Source organism: Mustela nivalis, assembly GCF_964662115.1.
Source record: "Mustela nivalis genome assembly, chromosome: 9".
Classification (NCBI taxonomy): Eukaryota; Metazoa; Chordata; class Mammalia; order Carnivora; family Mustelidae; genus Mustela; species Mustela nivalis.
The window spans coordinates 73,539,235-73,556,021 of NC_139028.1; the positions used below are offsets into that span (position 1 = coordinate 73,539,235).

Genomic DNA, 16,787 nt, shown 5'->3' on the forward strand with positions numbered 1-16,787 from the left:
ATTCGGTGCAACTATGTTCCATTGAGCTCTTTCAGGATCCTATTAAGTATGCCTTCCCTATCCTTGCTGGAGGGGAGGGGGTTGGGGGGATGGGGTAACTGGGTGATGGGCATTAAGAAGGGTATGTGATACAATAAGCACTGGGTATAATACCCAACAGATGAATCACTGACCTCTGCCTCTGAAACAAATAATACACTATATGTCAATTCATTGAATATAAATAAAATTAAATTAAACGTATGCCTTCCATACCATCACCCCGTTGCTGATAAAATGCTTATCAGGAGAGAGCCCTCTGGCATGCTACTAGAGACCTCACCTTAGGCACCGTTAGATCTTTCATCAGCTTGCTTTGGGATTGGCAGTCGAGGCTGCCCCTTTCCTGAGTCGCCTTCCATTTGCTTTTCTGACTTCTGGCCAGAAGTCTTCTTGAATCTGGATGTGCTGTGCCTATTGCAGTTTTCCACCTCCCACCAAGTATCTGGTCATAGGAGGAAGTGGACTCTGGCTGATAGCACATGTTGTTGGTTCCCAAAGGGCCCCCAGACTGCTTTCGAGTGTCCCCAGGCTGCCCCGAAGAGATATAGCCGGAAGTTTAGCGGTCTCATCTGCAAGAGTTTCCAGCGCTCTGGGTCAGGGTTCTTACAGTCACTGAAAATATCTAAATAGATGTATTTTAAACCCGAGCTTGTCCCCCATCCCACCTCTCTTTCTCATCTCAGTGTGTGATCTTTGTCAGTCTAAAGATGTCCCTTTTAGAGAGGGGCCCCTATGTACCTGGAGTGGGAGCCAATTCTGCCCCTGGACCTCTTGGTTCCAGATGACCCCATGCCCCCAGACCCTCCCGCCCTCTGCCCTCTGCTCTGCAGCCTGCGCTCCTTCCATGCTTGCCTCCTCTGGTTGTCGCAGGAATAGGCCTTGCATCACCGTCTTAGGGTTTTCTTGGTTATGCATTCTTCCCGTGACTGGGATGTGGGCTTCCTAACAGCTGGCCTTGTCAAGGGCTCCCTCGGCAACCACACGGCTCCTGTTCCACAACATGTTCTGTAGTTGTCTGTGTGCCAAGCCCTCTTATTGGGGCTTTGTGAACATGAACTCATTGAATTCTTGTGCCAACCCCATGAGGTAGATCTTGTCACTTGCCTCACTTCCCAATGAGGAAATTATGGCACAGAGGGGTTAACTGATTAGCTCAAGGTTTCATGGTTAGGGCAAGAGGGGGAGTTGGAGTCTAGCCAGTTTATCCCCAGAGTCCAGCTCTCAACCTCTGTGGTAAGTGGCCTGCTTCCTAAGAGGCCCCTCCCCCTTCTCTTCCTCCTTCCCCCTCTCCCCCCCTTCCTCCCCTTCCCTCCTCCTCACTGCCCCCTCCCCCATCACTCCTTTGCAGAACTGGAACCTCTTTGGAGTCTGAATCATTGACTTCCTCAATCTCATGTCCCAAAGCCCTTCCGTGCTCCAGCCATTTGAAGTCTGTGAGAGTCTCAGGCACCAGCTTCCCCTTCTTGGTCTCATAAATTTCAGAGGAAATGATTGCTTTTCCTCCATAGTTCCTGTATCCTCCTGGTCACTAACCTATTCTGCTCTTGTTGCGGGAATCAGGTTAGTCCTGTTTCTATGGATACTTCCTTCCTCTTCTGGAAGGTGAGGCCAGCCAGAGATTTCAGCCAGTGGGGTTTCAGGACTTCCCTTGGTGTTTTCCTTCCCCACACCCATGCCCCCACCTACCACTCAAGCTCCCCTCAGGCTGGCCTGAGATTCCATTAGTAGCTGACCCCATGGGACCCACAGGGACCTTCCCTTGAGGCCTCAGGTCCTCAAGGGAACATGTGTTCTCCAGAATAGTTTCCTTTTTGTTTCACACTTTTTTTTATTGCATAGAGATCCTCTGTCTCGGGCCCCATCCCAAGTCCATCCCTTTAAGAGATCCAAGCTGGGCACTGAGAAGTGTGTATCAGTTACGTAAAGAAAAGAATAAATATTTATATTTGTGTGTATACACAAAAAGATTGTCAGGGATGAGGCATAAGCAAGGAGAGTGGTTCCCTGGTTTGGAGTGGGGGCGGATGGGGTAGGTACAGTAGAAGGGACACGTTTCCTGTATACTTCTGTGAGTTTTGATTTTTGAATGTATTTCCTACTCAAAATTTAAAACAACAAAACAACAAAAAAACCAACCACAGACAACCCGGGACTGTTGCTTGGTGGTTGTGGAAAGAGCAGGACTCACTTGGTTAGCATGGGTCTCCACTCACCTTGTTAGCATGGGTCTCCGCTCCTCAGGTGCACACTGAGCTAATGACAGCTCACTCACCTGACAGTAGAGAACCAAGGGGACCCTCATCTACAGCCTGGCACCTGGGGGGGTCTGAGTAAACCGCCTCTTCCCTGACTCTCTCCTTGAGGCTCCTAAGGAACTGGAGATTTTGCTGCCTCTTATAATCAGTTTACTAAGAGTCGGTGCACTGGGCCTCAAGTGTTGGTTTTCCCACCGTGACTCACCTACAGCTCACACTGTGGTCTTTACTCCCTGTTAAATTCGAGGATTTGAGGTAGTTGAAATGCTCTGAATCCTGGGTTTGCCTCCAAGAACGATGTATTTTCCTTCCCCAGACCTGTGGGACCTTGAAATTTCTCCCACTGGACTTTTCTGCCCAGTGCAGGGGAGCATGATTAGAGTGGGTTTAACCCCCTTTGAAAACAGAAGCCCAGGACTGGCCTTGCGGAGAACCAAGGTCAGGGCAGATCCTGAAGAAAAATATATAGGCCCTTGGGAGAAGCCAGTCCAGGCACCTGGGATTGAGGAAATGACCTGATTAGGAAAGTGACTTGTTTACTTTGGGCAGGTAATTACCTTTGAGCACCTACTGTGTGGCCTGGGCCCTGTGCTATGGGGATGGCAGTGTGGGTAGGGCCCAGCCTCACCTCTACTCATACTTGAGAAAACAAGACATACATGTTTAAAAAAAAAAATGGAGGAGATTGTGGTAACGGTTCAGGTCATTGAAAGCTAATCACAAGGTAGTTCATGACTAATTCCATAGGATGCTGGAGATAGCAGTGGGTGGTTTTCTAGGGGCTGGAGACGCCTAGAAGGCTCTGAAGGGAAAGAAGGAGGGTGGGGGGTGGGGAGGAGACTGCATTTGATCTGGATGAAGAAGAGTCCATGAAGTGCACATTGGTTCGTGGAGGGAAGAGGAGAGCATGTCTCGTGGGTGTAGAGGCCCGGGGAGATGGGAAGTGGCTTGGCTTGAAGGTGGGCAGAGGGAGACGAGGCTGGACATGTGCGTTCAGGACAGAGGCAGACAGCCTTCAAAAAGACAGGGAGATGGGCGCCTGGGTGGCTCAGTGGGTTAAGCCGCTGCCTTCGGCTCAGGTCATGATCTCAGGGTCCTGGGATCGAGTCCCGCATCGGGCTCTCTGCTCAGCGGGGAGCTTGCTTCCTCCTCTCTCTCTCTCTGCCTGCATCTCTGCCTACTTGTGATCTCTCTCTGTCAAATAAATAAATAAAATCTTAAAAAAAAAAAAAAAAGACAGGGAGAGAGAGAGAGTGTGTGTGTGTGGGGGGGGGCAAGCACCCATCTAAGTTCAGAACAGAGATGGGAGGCTGTCCTACTGTAATTCCAGAGAGAATGAACAAGAAAGGCTCTGGCTGCCATACATCTTGATCTTGGCACCGACAGCCTCTGCTCCAGAAACGTCTTCAGGAGCAGAGAAGAAGGCCAAAGGTATGCTAGCCGTTCCCCACCATTGTTCTGTTTGCACATTTTCTTCTTGGGCATGTTTTAATGTCGATTCACCCAGCAGATATTTATGAGTTCTTACGCTGTGCCAGAAGCTCTTCGAGGTGCTATGGTTGTAGAAAGGTAAAATCCTTTGCCTCATAGACCTTATGTTCTAGGAGGGAGAGAGAGACTGTAAACAATGAGGTTAAACCTGTGAGGCCAGGCCATGAGGTGGATCAAGAGCACTAAGCAGGGGAGAAGACAGGATGTTCTGGGTATAGGTGGAGGAAAAGGGTTGTGGAGAAGGCCGGAATTTTAGATGGGCTGGTCGGGAAAGACCTTACTGACTTGCCCTGCCTCTGGCACTTAGAAGCCAGCAAAAGAGAGGTCTGGGGCCAAAGGGAAGGAGGCCAGGCCAGATCCTGCAGGGACCTTGAGGCCCCAGCTGATGCTTTTCCCCCCACTGGGGGCTTCAGTCTAGGCAGCAGGGAGCTTTTGAGTGTGCTTGAGCAGAAGAGTGCCATGCATGGTAAGATGGCCCTGGTGACTTTGTAGAGGATGGGATATAGGGGGCTGAAGGCCCAGGTAACCAGGGCCCACAAAATTCTGCTAGTTTGACACGTCTGACTTAGGTACTGTGGTGGTGGAGCTGGGGAGCAAGAGCAGTGGGGCAGGGGTGAGGGGGCGAGCAGGTACTGGCAGAAGGGGAACAAAGGCAGAGCTTAGGTTGGAGGGGGAATGACAAGCTTAGAATTTACAGCCGTGACTTCTTTATTTTAGAAGAGTATAGTGCTGAAGAATCTGGGCTCTGGGTTTGAGTCCTGCCATAGTGGCCTTGGGAAAGTTACTTACCCACTCTGTGCTTCAAGCCCCAGCCCTTGTAAAATGGGGATGAAGTAGGACTTACCTTACAGGTGCATTTTTGGGGGATGAAATAAGTTACTAAATGTGGAATGCTTAGAACAGTTACTGGTATATAGGGGGTACCCAGGAGATATTAGCTGCTCCGACCATCCTGTTTCTCTCTCCATGTACAGGTGTGCATAGGTAAAATTACTGTGTTGGGCATACCCTTTCTGTGGTCCTAAAGCTAAGTCAAATGAAAAAAACTATGCTTTTAAAGACTAAATGAGATAATGCATGTGATGGATTTAGCTTAGTGGCAGATGAATATGAGTTAGAAGTATTATCACCAGATATTATCACGCAGAGAATGATTTTCCAGTGGAAATCCTTTGTAAGATCATTTATTTAACCATTGCTTAGCATGTCTGTGGTGTGCACTAGACGTACCATATCATTTCATCTTTTTTACACCTGCCTGAGATCAGCATTGTTAACCCCATCTTGCAGATGGGAAAACTGAGGCTCAGAGACACTAAGATTTGCCCAAGGTCACACAGCCAGTAAGTGGCAGAACCAGGATTTGAGAGTTTTTTCCCTCTGACATCGAACTACCTTTTATAATAACAAATTATTTCATGAGTGATCTGTTGTGTACATGTACCTTGACATTTAGGCTCCATCAGTCTTCTTTGGTATTGGTGCTGACACGGAGCCTTGGGGAATACAGAGCTGTGGCCACCTTCACAAATAGACCAGGGGCAGTGTCAGCGGCAGGACCTTGGAGCCAGAGTCAGGGTTGCACACGGTGGGAGATAATGTGGGTAAGTGAGCACTTTCCCTCAGTGATTCATCTCCATGGGCCTTATCAGAGCCTTTTGGCCACAGAGTGTGCCTGAGACCTGTCTTGGTTGACTCAGCCCCTGGTGGAGCAGAGTCTGATGGGTTCAGATTTCAGCTCTACCACCTACCTGCCATGTAAGGCCAGGATAGGAATGAATTTCCTTGTGTCTCAGTTTTGTTATCTGCAAACTCACTGATAGAAATTTTATGACAATTAAATGAGGTAAGCCATGCAAATACCCAGAATACCCTATTACCAGCAAGCCCTGAGAGTTAATGTTATGCTAATAACTATTTTATTATGATGTTATAAAAGCCTCCTTTGACCTCTGAGGCCAGAATAAAATGTCCCACCCTCTCTGCGTGGGCCCTCCAGTAGCATTTTGTTTTGCCTTATGTAAATGTGGGCACAACTCTTCATCCCACTGTGAGTGCTTGAGACCAGGGAATAGGTCTCAGTGTTTATTTGTTTGTTTTGAAACCCCTGGAGACAAGTGCCTTGTCCTAGAAGATGTGGAAAGAAGTTTGCCAAATGGAATGGGTTCCTAGTTTTCCACTTCACTAGCAGCTGCGTAGTCTAACCTGCACATACCCCCCGCCCAGGACTATGGAAAATGTCTGATGTTTCTAAGAGTGCTTTACAGTTAGCCAGGCACATTCACATTCATGTTTTACTCAGTGTTTACAGCTGTCGCCTGTGGTCATTGGTTCTTATCCCCATTTAATAGGTAAGGAGACCCAGCCTCCACAGAGTTTAGTAATCTGTCCATAGACCCACAGGCAGAAGGTAACAGAATGTGTGGTCTCCTGCCTGTCCCAGGAAGCGTGGGTCCAGAGGCTCAGATCCACGGAGCCTCTCTGTCCTTTCCCCTGTGCCCTTCTCTGCCCCAGGAGGGCTGGTGGGAGACCATGGGACCAACAGACCTTTCTACAGTTCTGCTTTCTTCCCTCCCATCCCCTCCATGTCCTGTTAGTTCCAAAAAAGCACAGCCAGGCCAGGGATGACACTTGCTCAAATCACCTCCATTCCACTCACATTTCCCTTCTCCATGGGTCTGAGGCCTGGGCTGGGGCTCTGTGCTCTGTGCTTGGGAAGTGGAGACAGTGAGTATGGCCCTATAGCTTTAAGCATTTAAAGCCAGAGCCAAGCCTGAGCACAGATCCTCCTTGGGGGTACTTGCTATTGGAGGAGGAGGAGGCTGGCACCCATGCTTCTCCTAGGTGGAGGAGCAGGTGCTAGTTTGGGTGCCCAGAACCCTGTCCAGGGTGCAGGGTGGCTCCTGGGGGGTGCCAGAGTAGTGACTCCTGGTGGTGGGAGGCACTTCCTTCCTAGGGGCGAAAGAGGCAAGTGATCCTTTACGCAAAAGCGGGACTAAGCTCAGGGCTCCAGCACAGACTTGAATCCAGACTTCTCAAACTCCAGAGCTGTCGCTTAAGCAGAGGAATCTTCTGTTTAGTTCAGCTTAGCAAGCGTTATTGAGGAAATACCAATAGTGTCCCAGCAGGGGTGGGGAAGAGATGTCCAGGGAGATAGGGAGCAAGCCCTAAGAAGACCACATCCTAGAGCTCTTCTTTCTCCGGGGAACCTTGAAGGCTGGGTGGCAGTGCTGATACTTCCATGCACGTGGCCATGTTCAGATTCCTGGTGTCCCGGAGCTAGAGTTGGGGCCTGGCCAGTGGGCACGGCAGCGAGGGCAAGGAGCTGCTTCTTGTGCTGGGTGCTGGGCCTGCTGTGCGGACAGAGGGGTTATTGAGCTGTTATGGTTGTGATTCTTATCTCCCTCCAGGACTGTCACGTGACCAAAGGAGCAGACACAGGAGTGTCGCTGGGGTGTGGGTGAGAAAGCTCCTAGGTGGACGAGCCCCCAAGGCAATAGCTAGGGTGGCCCATCCTGCCCTCATGCCAACCCCGCTTCCTCTCCTCCCTCTGCGCGGCTGCTCTCTGCCGCCTGCCTGGCCATCTCTGCCTCCTGCTCCTTGCTTCTGTGTTCTGGTCTGCAGGGCTTTGCTTCATCCTCTGTGCCTCTCTCCATCTCCAGTGCCTGGATTCAGCCCTGTCTACTCTAGAAAATCTTCGTAAACCCTCTTGGCCCAAACTCCCCCTCCTTTCTCCAATGCACCTCCTGGGTGGAGAGTCAGCAGCCCCCAGCTCGGCATCTACATGTTATATATTGTGTTTCGAGCACCTACCCTATGGCAGGCAACAGAGCAGAGGCCAGGACTTTGGAGTCTGGCTGGCCTGGGTGTGTGTTCTAGCTGTGATTCCTGTGAGCTGGGTGACTTTGGGCAGGTGCTTTCATTTTTGAGTCTCTGTTTCCTATTCTGAACTTAAGGATGTGGTACCTACCTCCCATGGAAGTTGTAAGCTTCTGCTGAAGTAAACCTCGCAAGGCACTTAGCCAGCTTGCCATTCTTGGCTCTTGTCAGTGGCTCTCCCGTGGCAGCTGTTACCAGCCTTTGACAGGCACTGCTGTATTTAATCCACACCCTAGCTTTAAAAGGTAGACCTTGTCCCCCAGAGGGGAGCAATTGAGCCTCAGTGCCAAAATGCCATGCCTGCCTGAGCAGGCCATGGCGGGGGTGAGGCTGGCCTCAAGGCCAGGTGCTGGCAGGCCTGGCCACAGCGTTCTTCCTTCTACTTCCTTGGCTTCCAGTGTCCCCCTGCTTCCCTTGCTATGGGGTGCTCTTCATAGTCTTTGCCAGAACACTCAGCGTATTCTCACGGAGTGATTTTTTTCCTGGCTGTTTTCAAGGGAACCAGGCGGGGAGGGGTAGGAAATGGGACTTCCCGGAGAGCTTTCCATCCCTTTTCTGATTTCCAGCTGATCCAGCTTGGTCATGGGGTCCCCAGGTAGACTGTGTGCCACCCCAACACCAGGCCGTGCTGGGTCCTGCGGCCATCACTCCTAGCCCCAGCAGTGCGACCAGGTCATGCCCTGAGGGAAAGTCAGCCTGTTCCTTTTGATTTACTTCTTTTTAAATCGCAGAGCTATTTAAATAGCATCAATATGAAAAGAAAAAGAAGAGTAAGGGAAATACCTGTCTGGATAGTCCCCTGGGACTGGGATAGCCACTGCCCTAACAGGGCTCCTCCAAAACAAAGAGGAAGCAGGCCACCAGCTGGCAGGGGCTCGGGCACCATCTGGCACTGTGACGTGGGTGTCTGCGTGGGTCCGTGGGGGAGGCCTCTTTGGAAGGGCTTAGCAAACCTCCCGCACCCCCACGGGGACAGCCCGTGCCCTGCCAGGGCTGCTCTGCTTGACCTGAGTGTCGTCCCTACCCTTCCTGTGGCCGTCCGTATCAGCCAAAGTTCACGTCTGCATCGGCCTCCCTCTGCTTATGTGCAGACTCAGGTGCAGGGACCCGGTGTGCGGAAGTGTGTGTCTGCCCCCTGGCTAATGCTGCGGCACATGGCGAGGCAATCAGTGTGATTTTGCTCCCAGGAGAGGGTTTTGGTTTTTTCTTATTGCTATTTCTCTGGAACTCTTTAAGACATACCTGAAGCTGGAGCTTCTTTTCCTGGAAGGACTTGAGAGGAAGCTGTGGGAGGGCCTGGGGGTACAGGAGTAGACTGGCTTTAGTGTGGCGGGAAGGTGGTGGGAAGATGAGACCCTGTTGAGCACGGTAATGTGTCCTGCGCTGTAGTTGCACCTGTCAAGTCAGACCTCTTGGGAAAGGTGACTGAGAATAAAAAAACAGAAAATCAAATCCTGGGAAACTCTGCGTGGGCTCTGACAGGCATATTCTGGTTAAAACCCATGGATATGGGCCATGCCCATACATCATACCGCGGTTCTTGGGGATTAAAGTCACTGATGAAGGAAACGTGCCCAGGGACTGCCTCCAGATAGCATGATGCTCCCTGTGCTGTCAGCACCCAAAGGCAGCCCCTTCCTTTGGGAAGCTGTCTCTGGGTGGGGCTGGAGGGCAGGTTGTAAGTGAGAGGCAGCAACATGTGACCATCTTCCCCAGGTGTCTGGCACAGGCCTGGGTGATGAGGAGGCCTCAGGCTCAGGACCTGAGTGTGCTGGCATCCATGGCAGCATCCCTGGTGGGTCGACTGGGCATCGGGCACTAGAAGCATGACCTTGATGATTTAGACATGGCACTCTCTGAGCCTCAGTATCCTCCACTGGAAAATGGGTTGGATGAGCATCCAGCTCCTAGGACTGTGCTGAAAGTTCAAGGTGATTGCACCAGGGAAATTGTCTCGAATTTAAGGGCCCAAACAAGGTGGCTTCCCTTCTCTGAAGCACTTTCCTTCCTCCTCTGAAAAGAGTTGTCTCAAGCAACTGCCTGGAGTTTTTTTCCACACCACTGTGAAGTCCATGCAGATCTGCTTCCCTTTCTCTTCTTCCTCTTTCAGACCTCTCATGGCAGAGTGAGAGGGACCCATTGTCAGAGGCTAGGTTCCCAGCCAGGGGTCTCAGTACGGGGCGATTTCCATTTTTAGTTGCAGCATCTTTCTCTCCTGGGAAGGGCATGGGGCAGGGGCTTGTAGCAGCCTCCCATTGCTTTTCATTGCAGAGACCCCTTGCTGACCACACTCACTTTTCCCTGGCTGGCTGGGGCTCACTGAGCATGTACAGCTGGCTTTTCTTCCCCGGGTGGGATTTACTAACGAAGCGGCCAGTTGCTGAGTGCTATTGTTAGTTGAGACTCCTTTGGTTTCAAGTGACAGGAACCCAACTTGAATGAGCTTAAGCAAAAATGGGATGCCTTGGAAGGTTCTAGGGGAGACTCAGACTCAAAGGAAATGCTACAGAATCCAGCACCAGGAAAAGAACACGTGAGTTCTGGCATCCCCTGCTCAGTGGCCCATGGCCTCGGGCAGCTCCCAGTTGACCCCACACAACTCTCCACCCATTCCAAGAGGACCAGGCCTTCTCCAGGCTTTTAGATTAGAACCTGGCACAACTGGGAACAGGTGCATCATACCCTTTGTACCAAGATCGTGGCCAAGGAGGGAAGATACTCAGAATGAACCTATCCTGAGTCCCATACCTACCTTTTTGGTTGAGGAGTGGGAGGTAGGGTGGACTCTGTTTTGGAACAAAGGGAGAAGGATGCTTGTGATATTATACAGAATGATATAATATAAGAATATTAAGTATAAGTATATTAAGAATGATACTAACTCCCTGGTCTGGAGTGCTTATTTTGTGCCAGGCATTATTCTAAGGTCTTTACCTACATAACTCATTTAGTCTTTGCAATCAATCCTGTGTTCTATACTGGGGAGCTGAGGCATGAAGAAGTGGAGCAACCTGTCCGAGGTCACACAGTGAGCTAGTAGGAGAGCTGGGCTCACACCCAAGCAGGGGATTCCGAGTGTGCTCTTTACCGTCCACTCTAGTGCAGACAATCACGACCCATGTCCTCTCCATGAGCGTGGGCTGCGTGCACGGGCTGCATCCTGAACCACATTCTCTCCCCTCCTCTTCAGAACAACAAACCTGCGGAGTAGGTACCAACATTAGTCCCATTTTTTACGTAAGAAACGGAAGCTCACAGAAATTACGGGACTCGCCCAGGGCCATCTGACTAATTTCAAGTGGCAGAGCTGAGGTGGGAAGCCAGGTTTGCCTGATTATGGGGCCTGAGCCCATGGCCACCTCGATGGGTGGCCTTTATGCTCAGATGCTTCTCTTGTTCTAGCAGCTGCTCACCTGATCCCTGGGTCAGCCTCAGAGCCTTCATTCTCTGTCTGGGTGTTTGGGGCATGTGGGCTGGAGACTTTGGCTGCTGAGGGGCCAGCTTTGTGGTTCCAAGCCACTCCTAGGGTGTCTCACCCTAACTTATACCAAAAGGTTCTTGAATGAGCCTGAGTGCATCTCACCTCTGGAGTTCTTCAGGCCTTCATTCAGCAAATGCTGACTGAGCAGCTGGTGTGTGCCAGCCCTGTTCCAAGGGCTCGGGGTCCCTCGGTGAAGACCCCGACTCTGTGGAGCTCGGCCAAGAGCGCAGCGGAGAGAAAGTTTCCCGGAGGTACTCTCATGTTCCTCGAGTCCCCGAAGCGACTTAACCACGCAGGAAATCTTTCCTGAACCACCCAAGTCAGGTGCACAGGGACCTGGAGACTTGGTGCTTCTTTGCTTGGGACTGGCAAGATGGCAAGTCTGAGTAGAGACATTGTTTCCTCCTCTTGTTACAAAGGGAAACATTGTGTCAAGGAGCACACACATGGGCGTGGCCTAAGGCCAGCTCTGCTGTGAGTCCCAGGTGCTGTGGCCAAGTGAGGCACTTGCCTGGCCATACCTCAGTCCCCCTGCATCTCCCCCTTCCCCCATCACTGACTGTACCACCTGTCTCCCAAGATTGCTGGGAGTGTCATCTGAGCTAACCCCCTGTAGTGCCTGGGCTTGGCGTAATCCTTTTAATTCTTCCTTTTAACTTCTGATGAGCTTTGTAGGTGTCTCTTAAATTCTGAGCGGTTGGAGGGGAGGAGCTAGAAGGGGGTCTTTGGTGAGGAAATCACTAATTAAGTCAAACTTCTCATTTTATAGATAAGGAAACTGAGACCCCTCAAGGGCAAGGGAGCTGCTGGGACCTAGGACCTTCTGGTTTAGTGGAGTTAAGGGGAGTCTGAAGTATGTTTAGCTGTTGGTCAGACAGAGTAATTGAGTTGGTTCTTGCTATGGCTGGATTCCAATGTGGCCAGGCCTCTATGGGAATTTGACCAATGGTCAGCCCTTACAGACCGGTCCAGGAATGCCCACCGGCATCCCACTGTGCAGAGAGTGCTGTGTGCTTCTTTTGAGAAGCAGTGGGGCAGAGAAGTGGAGTCCTCCAACCTCTCTGAGCCTACAGCTCAGGCTGATAGAATGTGGGTGAGGCAGGCCAGCCTGTTTGTCCACTGCCACGGGCCTGAGAGGTGTGGCTTGACAATGATGATCATGATGATGGTGATTGGAACTTCTCCCCAAGTGGCTGCCTTGGGAGCTTACCAGGCTGCTTGTGGGCTGTGCTCGGACCCCTCACTCCTTGATGTGGTTGGGAAGCCGGTGAGCACTAGGTCAACCAGCCCTGGGCTTGAATTCTGCTGTGTCATGGAGCTGGGGCTGGGGTCTTCTGCTCTCTAGGCCTCTCTTCCAGTCTGTGAGGAGCCACTGGAACAGCATCTGGTCTACCAGTGTGTGTTCCGTGCTCAGTCAGTGCTCAGTAGATAGTAGCTGCTCTCACATTCATAGACTGAGAATTCTGAAAGTGAGTTCAAGTCCCAGGCTCTACACACAGACCCTGGTGTACAGAGAAAATACAAGTGTGACCGTGTGGGCAAGTCAGCCCACCGCCCTGTGGAGCAAAGTATGTCTCTGTCAGTGGAATATGTGTGTTACCTCTTGGACATCTCTGATTTCTCCTCTGTGTTGACTTTTGTCCTCTTGAGGCCACCTCTCAGAAATGTGGAGTTGTGAAAGTAAATTCTTAGAAGTGCTTTAGAACACTGGGCTCCATTTCCAAACAGGTGCGGGGGCATTTTTCTGGAGAAGCTGGAGGATATGACCAAACCATCTGGGTGGTCAAGGAAAGCCAAGATAGTAGTTTGTTTAGGAAACTCTGCCATGACCAGATGGTCTGCTTCTAGAACTTCCTAATTTATTTAGTGCTTTGGACCCTTTCCACCTTGGGAAATATGGCAGGCTTCACATTGGTGACTTACTACCAAGTTTTTACTTCAGCTTGACTTACTTTCAACATGTCTTCACCTTAGAAATTCTGGCACTCTCTGTTTCTACTAAAGGAGCTACTGAAGTAATCTTTCCCAGACCCCTCTGACTTTCTCTGTAAACCTTTGCCTAGCGATGTGATAAACCCTAGGAGGCCCATATAGCAGACACAGTGGGATTTGTTTAACCACCTAGCAGTTCCTGTCTTCACATGCAAAACTTGGAGCACAGAGAGAAATTCCCTGTGCATTTCCTCTTGTTGAGTAGAGTTGCTACGGGGTAAAGTCCCCAGCCTGTGGGACCTTGTGGCCAGGAGAAGATAGGAGGCTGTAATGTAAGATAATGTAACTGACATTCATTGCCTGGCTCTTGTCTTTAAGGGAACGTGGCAACCTGTGCTTGGCTTGTCCCAGGAGGAGATGACTTTAGTTGCTGTGATGCCTACGAATCAAGTAAGTCTCTTTCATGATGCTGAGTTGTGCTTGAGGAGTAGGCTTCAGGCTTTGGAAAGTGTAGGGGTGCTTGTGCTCTTTCTTTAAGTGCAAGTGAATGTGATCCAGTTTGGAGAGTCACTGGTTGGTGAAGGCCTCACTTGCCTCTCCGTGCTGTCAGAGGAGGGAGGGAGGCAGGGGTTGAATCTGAGGTATGTCTGGGACCTATGTCAGTGGCCTTCAGGTGGGCGGGCTTTCTGCCTTTGTCCCATTAGTAAGACTGTTCCAACTCCAGTCCCAGACCTGATGGTGTTTCTGTCTCTGGCTGGCCCAGGTGTGGGCCCAGGCAAGAATCTAGCCAGGCAGCTTCTGGAGGTAGTGACTGCAGAGCACTGCAGCATGCGTCCAAGATTTGCAAATGTGATTATGGCCTCTTCCTCTGCTTGGGTTCCCCTAGGAGGAGAGCAGAACTGTTCAGCTCTATCTGTAGATTCAGCAAGTCCCCGGAGGTGTAGGTAGGGCAGCCAGGTATGGACAGTGATGGATAATGACTTGTTGGCATAGTTGCCCTCACGAACTCTTGTGGGAGCCTCCACCACTCTCCCCAGCTCCACTCTATTCCCCTGCTCCGTCCTCTAATGTGCTGCCAGACCTTTCTGGAAGATTGGCTGACAATCACTCTCCTGGTGGCCTTCAGGGCCCCCTCCTATTATATCTCAGCCTTACTTTGTAGCCTCATTTTTCTGCCTCTCTCTCATTGACCCTGGCTTGGGTCCCACAACTCCTGGAACAGATATCCACACTGGGGACATGCCATTCCTTCTAGAAGCTTCTTTCCCTTCTGCAGGCAGAGTTGGCCCCTCCTTCTCCTCTGTACTCCCATAGCTGCTTTGTTCAGATGCCAGCTACATGACTGACTGGCTGAGTAAAGGTTTGTCTGCTTGTTTGTCTCAGTCCCTAGCTGTGGGAACATTGGGGGCATGGATCCATCGTCCAGCCTTCCTGTATGAGGCGGCACCATGCTGGAAGCACAGTATGAGGCATGTGGCAGGGGGTCAGCAGCTCTTTGTTGACTGAGGAAATTCAAACCCCAAGATTTCTCCAGGGTTTTGTGGCTCCTGAAGCTCTATGGCCATGTCTGATGGGGACCCCACTCCCCGGGAAGGGCGGTCCTATTATCCTTACTTCTTTTATAGACCATGGAGACTGAGATCTGGGCAGTCAGCTAACTCAGCCCCAGCGGCAGCTCCTAAGGACACGGACACATGTCTCCTATGGCCAGGCTAGTCCAGTTTCTGTGATACCGAGGTTTATAATTAGAGAGAACCCAAGAGACTATTTAGCACAAACCCCTTATTACTAGACAGGGAAACTGAGGCTGGCCTGAAGATACTTTCTCAAGGTTACCTACCTAATTGGTGCCAAATGGCGAATTGGAATGTGGGCCCTGGACCTCCCGTCTAGCATCCTTCCTTTTCCCCTCTTTCTTCCTCTGCCTCCCTTCTTTATATAGACACCAGAGAACATTTGGGGACCATCATTCTGCGTTTACAGGATGGTGAAGGACTTAACAGAATGCCCTGAATCAGAGGGATCATAGAGATGAATAGAACCAGCCTTGCCTCTAGGAGCTTTCCTGGAGTTGTGAGACCAGGGCTGGTTCTGGTAGAGGGGATAGTGGAGAAGGGGAGGGAAGGGGAGAGCATCAGTGCCCAACCCAGGGCTGGAGCAGGGTGGAGATCCCCAAGGAGGAGCAGCAGGCAATCAGGTCTTGCATTTAGAGGCTGGCCTGGTGGGCACTGAGGATCTATAGGAGGTCAGCAGGCTACGAAGGGGTTGGCTGGACCTGGGGAAAAGCTACTGCATGAATTCTGATTCTGTGTAGGCAAAGAGGTCCTGATCAGCCCATCTGCTGGCCTGAGAATCCTTCCTTGTTCCTGGAGAAATGCAGAATACAGAATATGTCCATAGAGGAGGGTCAGGCATTTGTCTAAATGCATATGGGGAGGGATGTGTGTGCTGGCTCACTCCTGTTGCGCTCGTGTGGAACTTTGTTTTGTTTCTGATTGACCAGAGTTCCAGTTGGTCTTTTCCTGTGTCTCAGTCATAAGGCTTTGCTGGGTCTTTCACTCACCCAGGCATGATACAGGGCCAGGCAGGTCCTGGGTACTCTGTTTTTACTCTGCCCTTTTTGCCACTTCTGGGGCTTCCAGACAGAAGGCTGGGACTGACCACAGGCCCCATCTCTACTGGCAAGTTGAAACATAACCTTTGCTCAAATTATAGGGAATGTGGTGTTTGCCAAATATGTACCTTGGGTGATTTTCCAAAGATATCCAGGTTATAAACTTCTCGAGGGCAGGAGAAACAGGCACTGTTGTGTCTTTTGTTGTTTATGCCTTGGGTTTACATTGCAGTTTACATTTTATAAAGATCATTTCAACTTTATAATAAGCAGGTGGATTCCTTCCCATTTCACAGATGAGAAAATTAACTTAAATTTTTACCTTGTGCCTGGTAGTATAGCTGCCTAAGGGCTGAGTTGGGACACAGCCCAGGCCTCCTGTTTATAAATCCCATGATCTTTAGACTCTGCAAAGCCCCAGCCATATGTAAATCCTTGGAGGGCATAGGACTTAAGAGGAGCTCAATAAATATTTGTTGAATGAGTGAACTTTGGCTCTTTGGGGAGGGCGGGGGGATGGGTGGGAGGCACTCTTAACCATAAATGGATCCTCTTTGGCAGCAAAAGGAACACTACTCTGTGAAGTATTTGCATTTCTTGCCACGATAAGGAGCTGGTAAGTTCTCTTCTCACCTAGCCTCACCTCCGGGAACTGGGTCATGGGCGCTGAATAATTAATTCCTTGAATCTTTTACCCTGAGCGTCCCTCTCCTGATGTTGATGTGATCATTAGTCTTTGAAAGGCTCTGGACAGGGGCAAATCCTACTGTTTGGTGTCAAAAACATTCAGATGACCCATCTAATTGCTCATAATGACTATTCTTGGCCTGATAAGGTCAGGCCTCTAGTGAGTTAGTTCAGTCTGCTACTTTTTTCCATCAACCTCCTTTAGACCAAGGAAGAGAGATCCTTGTGGTTATCTTAGATATTCAGAGTTCTGTAGGGACAGGAAGGCCCACCCCTCCCTTCTCACTGACCTCTGAACTCAAGATTTTGCGGGGAAGGTTGGAGAAAGAACAATCAGACATGTCAGCTGGGGAAGGAACGCATGGGGTCAGGAGACAGTTATCAAAGTATCTTCCGGGCCTGCTCT

General features: G+C 50.6%; 1 protein-coding gene across 8 annotated transcripts in view; it reads left to right on the forward strand.

Moving 5' to 3' along the window:
- MICAL2 (microtubule associated monooxygenase, calponin and LIM domain containing 2) overlaps window positions 1-16,787 on the forward strand; it is a 212,788-nt gene that overhangs the window by 12,770 nt on the left and 183,231 nt on the right. For 7 of the 8 annotated variants that reach the window (XM_082683059.1, XM_082683062.1, XM_082683055.1 and 4 more), the window contains exon 2: window positions 13,459-13,530. The exons of the other annotated variant lie outside the window; for it this stretch is intronic. The gene's annotated coding sequence lies outside the window, so the exon portion shown is untranslated. The remainder of the gene's footprint in view (window positions 1-13,458; window positions 13,531-16,787) is intronic. 8 annotated transcript variants of the gene reach the window in all.